The sequence below is a fragment of the Xyrauchen texanus genome, chromosome 21 (genome assembly GCF_025860055.1).
Source record: "Xyrauchen texanus isolate HMW12.3.18 chromosome 21, RBS_HiC_50CHRs, whole genome shotgun sequence".
NCBI lineage: Eukaryota > Metazoa > Chordata > Actinopteri > Cypriniformes > Catostomidae > Xyrauchen > Xyrauchen texanus.
In genome coordinates, this window is record NC_068296.1 from 18,923,270 (window position 1) to 18,938,068 (window position 14,799).

Consider the following 14,799-nt stretch of genomic DNA (forward strand, 5'->3'; position numbering starts at 1 on the left):
TGTGTGTGTGCCCCTTGCAGTTAAAATAATTATGATGTCAGATGAGGAGGACACTGACAGGGAGAGAGAGAGCAACAGACCTAAAAAGAAGTGAAAGTTCCTCATAAGTTCCTCACAAAGAATCAGGAGCAATGGCCGTGCATCTGCCCCCTCAAAACTGCCAAATCATACATTTTGCACATTGTGCAATTACGATTTTGACGTCCAAGGAGCTTCAGGTAATATTGTGGCTAAACCTCTAGTTACAAAGTCCTCCATTCCTAGATATTTTTTTTAACTGAATAGGCTTCATATTTTTCCATTAGGCCTATAATATCTGTGCCTATATAAACTGATTAAATTATTTAATTATTAAATACAATGGAAATCCTGAACAGAAACTTGGGTTTTATTCATAATTGACAGTGTTTACAGTTATTTTTTTTTTACATTACAACACAAGTTTCTGTAAATAGTTTAAAATGAAAACTTATATTACAATATAAAAAATACATTATTTCCATTTGTATTAAATAATTAATGCAATTATGGTTATCAGTTTGTATAAGCACACATATCATACAACTAAATATTAATCATGAAAATATAGCCCAGTGCAGTGCAAGTTTGTAAAATATTAAAAGAGTTCTTCTCAAGAATATATGATTGTATTGTTTTCTTCATAGCCGAATTATATGTTGAATAACTTGATGATATGGTGGTGAGTAGGGAAATGCGCGTGTGCAAAGCAAAGTGGTGCAAAAGCATGTGAACTTAGTGTTACACTATTGTGGTACTGGGTAAAGATCTTGATTTTGCTTGGTTAAACTTATAAAACAGAAAAAATACTAAATTAAAATAACTAATTGTGATTAATCTTATGATTTTTAAGGTCCTTTTGAAAGGAAACGAAACAATATGTCTAATGTGTGCAAGTTTTGTAAATGTTTGTTGATGACATTCGATGGAGAATATACACTAACTGAGCCAACTACATAGTCATGTGATTATCTAATCAGCTAGTCTTGAGGCAGCAGTGCAATGCATAAAATCAAGGTCAGGAGCTTCAGTTAATGTTCACATCAACCATCAGAATTGGGAACAAAATTTGATCTCAGTGATTTTGACCATGGCATGATTGTTGGTGCCAGACTGGCTGGTTTGAGTATTTCTGTAACTGCTGATCTCCTGGGATTTTCATGCACAAGAGTTTATTTAGATTGGTGCAAAAAACAAAAAACATCCAGTGAGCCGCAGTTCTGCAAATGGAAATACCTTGTTATTGAGAGAGGTCAACAGAGAATCACCAGACTTGTTCGAGATGACAGAAAGGCTATGATAACTCAGATAACCACTCTGCACAATTGTAGTGAGCAGAATAGCATCTCAGAATGCACAACCCGTCAAACTTTGAGGCGGATGGGCTACAACAGCAGAAGGCCACGTTGGGAACTTTATTAGGAACAGTGTTCCCAATAAAGTGCTAAGTGAGTGTATGTGCTCTATTTTTCTCATACAGTATTGATGTACTTTTGTGCTTAATTATACCTTCTACATTGAGTTAGAAGGAATGTGTTACTGGTTTGTTGCTGATGTATGCATAAAGGGATAGTTCACCCAAACATGAAAATTCTCTCATCATTTACTCAACATGCCAGATGTGTAGGACTTTTTGTCTTAAGCAGAACACAAAGAGTGTGTGGATCGTGATCAGCATTTTAAGGCTCCAGAAAGCACAGACAATGGTAATAAAAGTAATCCATATGACACCAGTGGTTAAAATAATGTTTAGAAAATAATACAATCATTTTGGGTGAGAAAAGTATCAATATTTTAAGTCATTTTCACTATAATTATTTGATCACCACCCACTTGCATTGTATAGACCAGGGTTTCTCAACCTTTTGCCTACTGCGACCCACTTTTTTTTCGTATGCCAGTCATACGACCCACTAAGGCTGGAAATAATTCAATAACTGAAATGCCTCTTAGATATATAGGCTACTACTCCGTAGGCCTATGTTTATTATAATTAATTTCACAAAAACACAGAAAAATTTTCAATAGACAGACTATGAGGCAAACTGATTTTTTTTACTCATGTTAATGTGACACTTGAGACTGCCGCTCTGAAATAATCATATCCAGACGCGGTGGAATTTGGGAAATTGCGACTCGTAGTGTCGCACACAAACTAGCTGTTGTCAGCCTATTCCTGCTTTTTGTTTTCGTTGCAGTCACTGTTGAAAATCCTGACTCGCAAAGATAGGTAGTGCTAAATGGCAAGAGAAACTTCGTTGCACGTTCTGCAAGTTCAGGATATTCGTGTCTGGTTTGAATCCAGAATGAGCTCAGGTCTGTTTTGCGAAAAGCAAGCTGCAGGCTGCCGTCAGATGCAAGTTCCACTAACTGTGTTTGCAAATTAATGGGGAGTACAACATCCACATCACTTGGATCTACTGAAAAAGGATCGCAAATCCACGCATTCCCAACACTTCGGTCATTGGGGAAATAATCAGAGAATTTCTGTGTTAATCTGGTCAGGTGTTCCCGGACAATTCTCTGTATGTCGGTGCTAATGTGAGGGAATTCCTGCAGAACATCAGTGAGGTTAGGAAACATGTCAAAAATGTTCTCCTGCACTCTCTTCTCCCACAATACCAACTTCCGTTTGAATGCTTCAATTTTGTCAGCCATCAAGAAAACACTGTTGTTTCTCCCCTGAAAGGATAGGTTTAGCTGGTTTAGCTGGTCAAAGATATCGGACATGTATGCCAGTTTCCCGAGAAATTCAGGCTCCGTATAATGCTTTGCCAGGGGAGACCGTTTCTCCTCCAGAAATGTGTGCACCTGCTTGCGCATTTCGAAAAGACGATTAAGAGCTTTTCCTCGCGAGAGCCACCTAATTTCACTATGATATAACAACTGGCGGTGGTCTAATTCCAGCTGGTCCCACAAAATTGAAAACAAGCGGGAACTGAGAGCACTGTTCTTCACTAAATTAATTGTTTTGACAGCAATGTCCATTACCTCATTTAAGGGCACTGACATTTCTTTGGCTGCAAGGCTTTCACGGTGTAAAAAGCAGTGAACCCACGTCGCCTCAGGTGCTCTGTCCAAAATTTTTCTCACAACACCACTGTGTTTGCCAGTCATTGCTAGCAGCACTTTCCCCTAGTACCTCACGGCACATGTCAACTGCACATGGGATAACTAGCTCTTCACCAATATTAAACGATTTCTTAGCACGGGCGATATGGCCAGCTGCCAGATAACTTGCCTTCAGGATGCTTTTTGAAGCTATTGTGAGCGACACAATACTACTTTGCTGTCTTTTAAGTAGGTCTCGCTTTCGTACAAAGTAATCCACAGGTTTACCCACACATGTTGGATGTTTAGTCTGTAGGTGACGTTCAAGTTTGGATGGCTTCATGGACTCATTTGCCAAGACCTCACCACACTCGACACACTGTGGGTTTTCATCCGAAGAAGTAAATCCATATTTAATATAGTCCGGGTTGTACTTGCGTAGTTTACATTTTGCTGCCTTTGAAGTTGAAGGAGTTTCCGAATCTTCTGCTTTTTTTCTTTTAAAAAACGGATGCATTTTGTCAAGCTAACAGGCCGTGGCTGCGTATAATTTAATAATAAGGTCTGACATAGCAGGTAGGGCTAGTGTGTGTAACATTATGTAAATAGAGTAGGACCTTGTCCAAAAAGAGCCTTTCGCGGCAATAATAAATTATATTATAGTTGAAATACAGCGTTAGAAGCCATGGCAATAATGAAGTAAGACATTCGAAAATCAGATTCGTTGGAGGACTGGCAATGTTTACATGCACAACTTTTGTTTTAATCTGTGCGCGTTTATATGATTAGGTGTTAACGCTTTTTAGTCTGATTGAGCCGCCAATGCCTTTACTAACGGATTATTTTGTTGCACTTGCACGTATTGCAATGAGCCTATTGTGAAGCCCACTGATTGGCTGTGCTAGTGAACACTGAAGTCTTGCTACCCCTACAGAATTATCAACGACCCACTTGTGGGTCGCGACCCACCGGTTGAGAAACCCTGGTATAGACCAGGGTCGAAAATGTCATCAAAATGTTGGCGGGGACAATAAACATAACAATTCTCAAGAGCAATTTTTGAAGGGGACACCAAGTTTTTTTTTGTTGTTGCCCTGTTTGCATTTGTATTATTTTATTTCTTAAACAATTATTTTAAGAATATATCATTATATTATTTACAATACACATATTTTAATGATATTTTAGGGGGGGACAACCCTCAGATGGGGGGTGTCCTGACCCCCGACCCCTCAGCGATTTCGCCTATGGTATAGACCCATAGAGCTAAGAAATTCTTCTAAGAATCTTTGTGTTCGGCAGAAGAAAGAAACTCATACACATCTAGGATGGCACGAGGGTGAGTAAATGATAAGAGAATATTCATTTTTGGGCGAACTAACATTTTAAGCTTTATTGAAAACAAAAAAGGTGGTGAACTACTGCTCAAGAATTTTCTTTTCGTGTAACATCAGTACAATTGCAATTTATAATTTTCATAAGGACAAGGCAATTGATTAAGCTAATTTATGAAAATAAGGCGCAAAAAAATAAAACTAATTTAAATGCTAAATCCTTCAAACTCTAAGTGAAACAAACTACCAATTGAATTACATTTCAATGATTAAATATCACCCAACCACCCAGTGACCTACTTGATAAGCTTCCCATATTGATAAAGACAAGTGTAGTATTGTAGCACTGAAAGATGGAACTGATTTGTGAACACATCACACAGAAACCACTCGAATCAATAATGAGGTTATGACAGTGATGGACTGCCGGAATCTCCAGAGTAACAGGAGACAAAAGTGTTCACTGCTTACAATGCTGTGCTGCCCTTGCACCAAGGTCTTCTACTTTTTCATGTGACTAGAAATGAACGTCTGGATAAGAAATTTTTTATTACAGTGTTTTCTAAGAAATCTTGACCTAACATTGATAGTGCTGTGGACATGTTGCTACAATATACAGTATATGAAAGACGTTTGTCTTTATGTATCTTGTTAAGAATGTATTCTGTTATTTGTCTTGTTTAAACGTAAACAAAATTAAGTAAGAAGTTTTCATAAAAGTAGACCCAGGTAAATTGTTACAAACCACCCAAACGAACTCAAAAACACCTATTTGGCCAGATTTTGTTCTAAATGACGTCTGACGTCTGTGTGTTCTTCGATTATGTGTGAAGTATATCGGGGCCTTAAAGAGGATGCTGTGAATTGGTAAATTTGGGCAGTTACGTTACCAATATATTGTGAAATTTCCAAAGTTTCCAAAAAACAAATTATGTAACCGGCCCATTCTAGGTTAGCTGAAAATATTAATAGAATGTAAAAACAATGTTATGAATTTGTAAGTCTGGAATTGCAAGAATTGTAGGAAATGGCATTGATATTTTAGGCTTGTGAAAATTATTTAAGCCATGAAATTACAAAACTGGTCTGTCCTATTTTAGCAGGGTTGTCAGTATATTAGAACTGTTTTTTTTGTCCCATCCCCAGGATTAATTTAAAGTCTTTTAAACAGGGGCCACATTATGGAATAAATATATTGCATGAGTTTGACACTTGACCCCAAATGACAACAATATAAAGAAATTTCACTCACCAATTGAAATCACTATATTTCATAAAGGCTGTAGCACTGAAATTTATTTCATTTTATTGGCCATAAAAATAAATTGGCTCCTTATCTATTATTTTTGTGAATTTAACAACCAGTAAAACTCTCTTCCCTGCTTCAACTGGGATACAGCTATTTGTATACTTTTAAACCCCTTTCAGAATTCAAATTGTCTTTAAAATAGCTGAATCTTTGATTTTGTGCACACCAGAGTGCAAGATGTATTAAATGTAATCTCAAAATATGTCACAGAGAATTGAGAGAATTTGTTCCCTAGATAAGCGTTATCTTTTTAACTCATCTTGAAACATGTATTTAATCTCAAATTACTCTTAAAGAGACCTGAACATAAAAAAATCATCAAAAAGTGTGATCACCTTGAAAATATGTAGGCTAATGCTGAAAAGACACACAATGTTCCACTATGGCATAAAGCCAAATTGAAGTGATTCAAATCCTGTTCATTTTGGTTATTGGTTCATTTTTAAGTCTTTGGGAAAACATGACATTGGACTTCTAATGTTAGCAGTATCCCAGCTGCATAACAATGTGGTGAATAAGTAATAAGACATACAGTACATCACAAACAGATACAAAAACGTGGTTGTTTATTCAAAAACTCTCCTGTAACATCAAAACCCCCAAGGACTTGTTTTTTAGTATCTTTCTCACAAGAGACTATTACAATTACTAAATAGAAATTGCCACCACATTTGCATTACCACACATAATTCACAAAGCACTGTAATTTTGGACAACAATTACCTTAATGGTTGCTGTGAATTTGACTGTTTCATCGTTAGTGTGCAAAGCTCATTTGTATTCTGAGCCATGGATGATTTTAGAATGTTTCCCTTAAATTGTTAACATATGCTTCAAATGCTCATGACTCTAGACATGATACATTATTCTGCCAAACCTCTTGGTATAGTTCTCATTGCATGGAGAAGGGCACAGCTAATAACCTAAACTGTTTTTTAACAAGCCCTCCATTTCCAGCTGTGTTTCCTCAGCATGAATCCCTTAGAAAATGCTTAAAGCTCTAGCTTAAAAAAGCGCTATAATGTTTTCACTGTTGTACTAAAAAAATTATATAAAAAAGTCTTGTTTTATTTTGAAAGTGCTGTATGTATTTTCTGTGCAGTGTTATTTGTCATCTCTACCCCACCAGATTGAAAATCTTAACACAGATCATGCAAATGTATTAAAGACATTCTTTCAGACTGACGGATTGTTTCACATACATTATTGTGTTTTGTAGCTTGGCTGGAAAGCTGTATTGACCAATCAGCATCTAGGACCAAGAAACACATAAACTGGCAGCTGTGAACACAAACAAGCGGAATTATACAAACAGTGAAGTGTTCCAGTGCTGTTATACAGAAAATCAGCACTCTTGAAATTCTACTTGTCCAAACAGATTAGAAGGACTGGAACTAAATTGTATTAAACTGGAGAATGTTAAAATGATAAATTCAGATAAAATGGCATGCATGGCTTAGGCATTTATAGGTGATTAAAAAATGAGACTGGGAGAATACTATAAAACGTGGCAAAAAACATGTCAAATATTGTAAAGCTTGAATAAATATAACCCACTATTTAGAGCTGAACACATTTAGTAATCTTCAGAAGTGGAGCCCAACACTTCTAATAGCGATGTTCCCTCAAACTGATCTTTATGGCTTTGATTGTTACCCTCTTATGAGCCAAGAAAGTGGGAGTCAAGTTTAGCATATGCCTGTTCCATACCCATCACCCTCACCTCACCAGATTATGAATCCTAAACCAATGAGCCTCATCAGAGAGCAGAGGTGGCCACACACAGAGGTCGCACCCACAATCCTTCCATCACACAGTTTTTTATTAAAGCTATATTTCATAAAGGAGGACATGGTGAACGTACGTACAGCTCCAAAAATACACACTCTGGCAAGCAGATCCAGATTAACGGAGACACCGTAAAGGGAATACTGAGCCATCCTTGGACAAACTTGAAAACAATCTCTGTCAGAGAGCTAAATAATGCACAGCAGAAAATAAAAACTCTCAAGGCTGTCTAGCCTGCAAGGAGTCGTAAATACAACACACATGGTGCAAAGCCTTGATAAAATATGCATTCACTACAATTTGCAGACAGCAGGAATTTTCACCAAAGCCCAAAGCTACAACATGGGTGACAAAGGACATTATGTTCAAAAACGTCTGTTGGCTTGATGTGTGTTCAGCCTAGCAAGCATGCACACTCATGTTCTCCAAGATTTTTATAGAGGTTGGTCATAAGTAAAATACAGTATTACTTTCCAATAGGCTACATTTCAAATCGCTGTTATAGTCAAGGAAAAAAGAGAGAGACATTTGAGAGGAGAGGATAGCAAGTGAGGTTTATTAGGTATAACGCTGTCTGTACCTCACTCTAATCTTCTGGATCCATAGACCTACACTCTTAGAAGAAAAGGTATCACTCTCTTCATATTTGGAACCCCTAAAAGGTTCTATATAGACCCTAAGACCCTTTGAGCCAGGTGAAAAGGTTCTGTTTAGAACCTTTTAGGGGTTCCCAACATGCAACTGTAAAAAAAATTACCAGAAGAATGTTTAATGTATATATGAATTGAATGGTTAGTATACTATATCACAAAGAAAGTGAAATAACCATATAAAATATATTAAAGTATCATTAATTAAAGCATTTTTAACTGTTACAACAACACTAGCAATAATTAGCACAATTCATAATGCAATAGTTATGAGAATTGACTTAATAAATCCACATGTTTGTAATAATAAGGTAAAAGTTAATTATTATTATTATTATTATTATTATTAGTAGTAGTAGTAGTATTTATATAATAATCATAAACATTAAATAATTTAACATTAACTATAAGATAACATTATAACAATAATTAAGATTATCAAACAAGTAAAAAACGAAGTAAAAATAAAGAAAAACAAAATGACTAATGAAGAGCTGTTAAACAATTTTTAGCACTGGGGCAAATACAGAATTATTTTGTTGCCACTGGTCTGACAAACTGAGTGAGGTCTTGTGGATACAACAAATTAAACTTCACTTCACTTCAGCCACCTCCGAACATCAGTTTGATGCCACTCTCTTCACTCTCTGAGGGGTTTTGTCACCATATGAAAGATCATGTTGAGGACGGATGTGCTGATCCCTGAAAGTATGTGAATCATTTAATAGACCTGGTGTCAGTATGCAGAATAATTAAATTACAATTCCATCCATAATATATAATCGCTCTAAATTATATATTAAAACACATGAATAGGAGTGTTGCGTTTTATGAAGATGGTCTAACTAGTAATGCTGCACTCCAGAGCCACTGCAAACAGAAATTAACCACTATTTAGTTTGATAAAAACCTTGATGCAATGCAAAATAATGAGAAATAATAGAACATTTTTTACCTTTTATGATATTTTTTATGCCATTGTTTTGAAGTCAAATGTCCCCTTTGACATTCACTTGTCATTTCTCTGATGATGTTGATGGCCAGAACTTCAGAAGTGCTCAGAGTTAGGTGAAGGTCTTTGCTAAAAACACATGTTCAATTAATATGTTCAGTTCAATAAAACAAATACATAATTATCATATTTTTGTCCATGACAATAAACAACAAATACTCACAAGCTGAGAAATAGATTTTTTTTAATCATAATTCACTTTGACTTTGGACATTTGACATATTCACACTCTTGTGAGAAAAGAGCTTGTTTAATTTCTTAATATCAGTGCAGTTGGCTTAATTCAATGCTCTGATGTACTCCTGAAATCTTGTTTAGTTTTCCCCATGTTTTCTAGTTGCAAAGAAAATTGTATTATTACATACCCTCAGGATTACTAGTCAATCCACAACTGAGATTTTAGTGATTCATGTTTCAAATGATTTACCTCCTGGCTGAGAATATTACAGGTCTGAATTAAACCGTTTTGTTGATATTTATTATTTGTGTTTGCTGAAATAAAAGTGTAAGTCATAAATAACAAGGAGTTAGGTCAAAATAAATACAAATAATATAAATTGAATCAATAAATTAATGTATTTTTCTTACTTACTATGGTAACGTCACCCTCAAGCTTTCATCTCAACTGACTTTCTGTTACCGTTAAAATTTGAAATAGGATCCTCACACATTTTGATCACTAACTTTAAATGTGCCTTTGCACTATGTAGATAGAAGGAGAAAAAATGTGCTACATGCTCAAGTTGTTTGAAAATGCAAATGTAAAACTAATGTAGTTTAGTGTTCAAAACTATTATGAACAAAACTATCATACATATACATACATACTTACATTAAGCAATTTTCAACCCAATGAACACTTTTGTGCAAAAGGGTTATTTTTTCTGTAAATATTTGTAAATAGAACCTTTTTGGCATAAAGGGATCTTTGGAGCTGAGTAAAGAAATCTAGGGTTCTAAATAGAACCCCAAAGAACCTTTTTTTAAGAATGCAGATTATCCAGAGAATTTGAACCTTGTCCAGAGAATTACACAGTCTTAAAACCAAACTAATACAGCTGTTTTTCTCTGGGCGTCAAAATTGTCTAGTTACAAGAAAAGTTTCACACTGGAAAATAATAATAATTATACAAATTGTCAGTGTTTTTCAATATTTTCTGAATAATTTCATGACAACTCATAATAAATAAATAATAATAAATAAATAAACAATGTTTAAAAAAGCTTTCTGAAAACTGTCCTCATCTACTGTTGTTCAATTAGTCAGATAGTCCCTCCCCCAACTCACGCCATTGGTTATGTTATTGGGCTAGTTCATGCAGGTCATTCAAAACAAATAGGAGATGTTCAAAGTGCTTTTGAGACACAGTGTTTAAATAATTTTTAAGAAAATTTAACTATGACTTGCTTACTTATAGTTGTCTCTGCATATAAAGCTGGGATAGTATTTTAACACTTAAAAAGTTGCATACTTCAGCTTTAAGTTTACCCTTACGCAAATTCGCCACTGATAATTTTCACATGCAAAACTTACGACAAATTGTCCATTGTTGCCAAAGGTTTGCCAGAGGCTCACCACTACCGGCGAAGAGCCGCAAACTTCTGGCAAACTTTTGCGATGAACAGTTTTGGGAGTAAACTTGTTACAAATTAACATATTACTGTAATCTAATTACATTTCTCAGTAACACAGCAATGTAATGGCATTACTTCTTAAATTTCAGTTATCTGATTACAGTTACAAACATTAATACATTTTGTTACTTTTTCATTACACATTTATTGCTGAAACAATATTAATTATGTAGAATTAATAAAAAAATAATAATTCCCAAGTAGTTCTGTTTTGCTGCATCAACTACGTGGCTCTGTTAATAGTTAATAGTTCCGCAAATTCGCATTTTCACATGCAACATTTACGGCAAATTGTCTATTGTTGCCAAAGGTTTGCCGGAGGTTCCCCACAACCAGTGCAGTGCTGCAAACTTCTGTATGTGATGAACAGTGTTGGGAGTAAACGTGTTACAGTGTTGGGAGTAAACGTGTTACAGTGTTGGGAGTAAACGTGTTACATTTCTCAGTAACTCAGCAATGTAATGAATTACTTCTTAAATTTCAGTAATCTTATTACAGTTACTGCCTTTTTCGTTACATATTTATTGAAACAATATTAATTATGTAGAATTAATAATAAAATAAACGTTTCATTCCCAAGTAGTTTTGCTGCATCAGCTACATGGCTCATCTAATGAGCATGTGCTAACGAGCCACCAGAGAACACATGTAAAGAGTGGAAATATAGGCGATATATTACTTTGATTTCATTGAACGTATAAAGACAAATCTTACTGTTATGTGCAAACTGTGCCCAGGTTCAAAATAATTTTCTACCACTCATAACTTGACCAGTAATTTGTCGAAGCACCTAATCAGACAGCATTCTATGTCAAAACTCACCACCAAAGATTTCAACACACAAGATCCAACATCACCTAACCAGACAACATTTCTTTCCCAAATCGGGAGGGAAGGTAACCCCAGAGCAGATGAAAAGAGTTATAGCAACATATGTGTTGGAGGAAATGCTGCCACTGTCGCCATCATTTAGAGACATTTTGTGACAGACATATGTAGGCCTCTGACGGACCGAAAGACATTTGCAAGTTATTTAGATAAATGCTACGCTGTCATGGGGTCTGAGCTTAAAAAGACATTTGAGTGTTTAGAGTACGTTTCCACAACCACAGACATTTGTAACAGTCACAATAAAAGCTTCCTTGGGATGACAGCCCATTGTGATTTTTAGCTGTGAAAAAACTGCCCTAGCCTGTAAAAAAATTAAGGGAAGGCATACATATGATGTGATTGCAAGTGAAATAGAGCAGGTGCATTCAGCATATGGACTGTCACATAATGTCACAGCGACAAATACAGACAATGGATTGAACTTCCTAAGAGACTTCAGAATGTATAAACCTGCTCAAAATACAGAAACAGATTCAGATAATGAGTCTGATGATGAAGTCACATTTGCAGATGTCAGCCAGGCTCTTTCCTCCGATTCAGATGGACAGTTTACTTTTCCTCTGCATTTGAGCTGTGCTTCCCACACACTTAATTTGGTGTCACGTAATGATTTGGAGAAATGGCGCACATCCAACAGTGAATCCAAAACAGTATACAGAAGTGCCATCGGGAAGTGCTCAGGTCTGTGGATCAAAGCCAGATGGTCAACACTGGCCTCCGAGCTAGTTGAGGATGTAACCAAAAGAAAACGCATTGTCCCCACTGCAATGAGATGTAACTCTTTCCATGACGCACTGTCATGCATCACAGAGATCTCACTTACAGGTTTGAACACACTTTGCAATCGAATGGGGATAAAATGCATCACAGAAAAATAATATAACTTCCTGAGGGAAAACTGCATTTTACTGAAGCCCCTTGCTGTCGCCTTGGACATCTTACAAGGTGAAGATCATTGTTATTATGGTGCCATCCTACCAACACTAGAGGTTCTCATATCCAAAACCGTGGCACTACAAGATGGGCTTTCTGGGATGACAGCTGGTATTCTAGATGTAATTGTACAAGCCTTTACACTTCTGTAAATCTGGATACATGAGGCTATTTTAATTATTTTGACTTAATATTACTTTTATAAACACTTTTGTTGATATAACCAAATGTACTCAGCTTTATTCAGTTATTAAAATATTTTTACTTGAATAAAATGTATTTAGATGTTAGCACATGAAGCAAATTTTTGAAGTTACTTGACAAAAATAAATTCAATGCAATTGTGATGCACATATTTCTGTTTATCATGTTGATAAATTCCTTGGACTGATAGAAGCTATTTTGTTCAGCTCTGTTTTGGAGAGTAAGGATGCTCTGTTGGTGTCTGCCACTTTACCCTGGTTCAAGCTATGCTGGATAAGATGAGGAGAGGAGAAAAATAGTGAAATCACTGCTGATTGCAGAGTGTCATGCCCGGTCCCCTGAGGACCACACTATAAAGCTAGCAGATCAGGAACCTTATACCCCCAATGACAATTATTTATTTGCATTTAAAGAGGAGGATGTATCTTATTCTGCAGAGACAGAAGTCATGGAGTACTTGAAGTCTCTTGGATTAGAGACGTTCTTAACACGTTTCCAGGAATAAAAGACATTTCATTGAACACCCTCAAGTGCTCCTGTAGAAAGGGAGTCTTGTACTGACCCCAAGGAGAAACAGATTTTGTTAATGATATTTCACCACTTTTTTTAAAAAAAGCAAAAATAAAGCTCACACACACATACACACACAAACACTGTAATAATGTACACATACAGACACAAAAACAGAAATGCAAACATGCACTTGCAAACATGTACATGCAGACTGAGAAGAAAATGCAAGCATTCAACATACAGAAAGTTTTTTCTTATCAAAGCTGCCTACAAATGGTTCTGGCTCTTATAGTTATATATATAGTATCTGTTTTTTACATGAACACAAACACAACAAGTACATCAATGTCACACACAGCAAATAAGGTTGTAGATACAGCAGAAGACACATACACATATGCAGATATTACATCCACTCTTCATTGTTAGCCATGTTTGAGATAAGAATGTTACAGTAAGTTGAATTTTCAGAAATGCATTAGCATTTCTTTAGTCATGTTGCTGACTTTGCCATTTTGTTGTAGTTTGTTGTTTTCAGTCTATATTATAGTCCGGAAAGAACTGTTACTGTTTCTGTACATCCACTGGGTTTTACAAAGTAACTTAAAAGGAAAGTAATCAGCAAATTACTTTTCATTTAAAGGAATCAATGAAGTAATGTGATTAAAAATAATGAGAAGTATTAGTAATCAGTAGTGGATACATTTTTATTTAGTAAATTACCCAACTCTGGCAGCGAATCAGAAGCTCGTTTGCATGTGAAAAAAAGAGAGGGAAATTTGCAGCAAGTTTGCAGCTAGTTTCGAAGGGTTATCTTTTGTAAGCCAGTGGCATTTTTTTATTATTTATTATAATTATTTTGTGGCTTGGTTTAGGATAAGCTTCGCAAACATTTGTTTTATATCTACATAAAGCAAGACATTTTTTTATCCCAATTGGTTAATTTATTTCAATATGTATTCTCTGAAAACCTTAAAAGTCTTTGCTTTTAAGCAAATTTTTTTACTATATATTTGCTTTTAAGCAAATATTTTTACTATAAAATAACATAAAAAAATACTAATTAATAATACAATTATTTTTGCAGTGCACCCAAGCCATATACAACGATAAGTCATCCTGTTCAAGCATGTGTGTGAGAGAATGAAAAACAGCTTCAAAGCACAAAAGTACTCCAAAAATAAATTCTGCATTCTCCCTCATACTAGGGGAGGCCAAACCTTTGCCAAGAGAAAATTAAAAGGACATAAATCTCATCGATAAGGGTTATGTAATTAAACACTAACAGATTTTTCTCAGAGTGTCTTGTGAAACGAAGGCACAAATTTGTGTTTCGAAAATTGAAGAGAATGCAAAAGACAGAGGTATGAAAAGGAAAGAAAATGTGATAGAGAAAGAGTCTGTATCTGAAAAAGTAGTCATGCATTTGAAAGGCAAGGGAATAATTTAACCAGAAATTAA